The following is an 814-nucleotide window of genomic DNA, read 5'->3' on the forward strand; positions in this document are numbered from 1 at the left end:
CCACACACACAAACAAATCATCAAATACATTGTATGCATATCTGTAGAGATGGCTAAAATAATATAGAACAGGCTCCAAGAACATACATTTACGATGAATCAACTATGAGAACCAATGTGAAATTATTACCTTTGTAACTAATTCACTTTCATGGCACCAAGAACTCATCATATTCTCTGTAGAAAGTAACAAAGAAACATTGATTGGAATATAGAGAAAGAGAGGGGCACTTCTGGAGTACTTCGACAGTAATGAATAAAACCAAATATCAACACACAACGCTTTTCATCGATGGGTAATGCTCTGTGAGCACTCTCTGGCTAAATGGACTTGCAAACACATGTGCAATAATTTAGAAAAAAAGGAGAAAAAGAAAAATTGTATAGAAATCTGCTTCAAAGAAGAAGAACCTTTGAAGAAGAAGAACCGTATAGAGATTCGCCTCAAAGGAGAAGAATCGCATAGAGATGCACTCGGAGAAAATCTAGTGAACGGTGAAGAAAGAGGAAGCCGGAAGGAAGATTTCGGGGGGTAAGGGTAAGGGGGGAGAAACCCTTGAAGAAATTTGGGGTTCCTTAATAAGTTTTTTTAATTATTTAATTTTTAAATTAAATGATGAAGATAAAATGGTCATTTTTAATTATATAGTGTCTTATTTTTTATAACAAAACACAATATTAGACACTATACTAATATCATGTTTATTTATATTTAACCATCATATACAAACACAAATATTTTATGTCAGTGTCATAAATATTTATATTTTAATGTCTATGCCTTAATACATACATAAACCAAACGAAGTCATAG

Source organism: Arachis duranensis, chromosome 10, assembly GCF_000817695.3.
Source record: "Arachis duranensis cultivar V14167 chromosome 10, aradu.V14167.gnm2.J7QH, whole genome shotgun sequence".
Taxonomy (NCBI): domain Eukaryota; kingdom Viridiplantae; phylum Streptophyta; class Magnoliopsida; order Fabales; family Fabaceae; genus Arachis; species Arachis duranensis.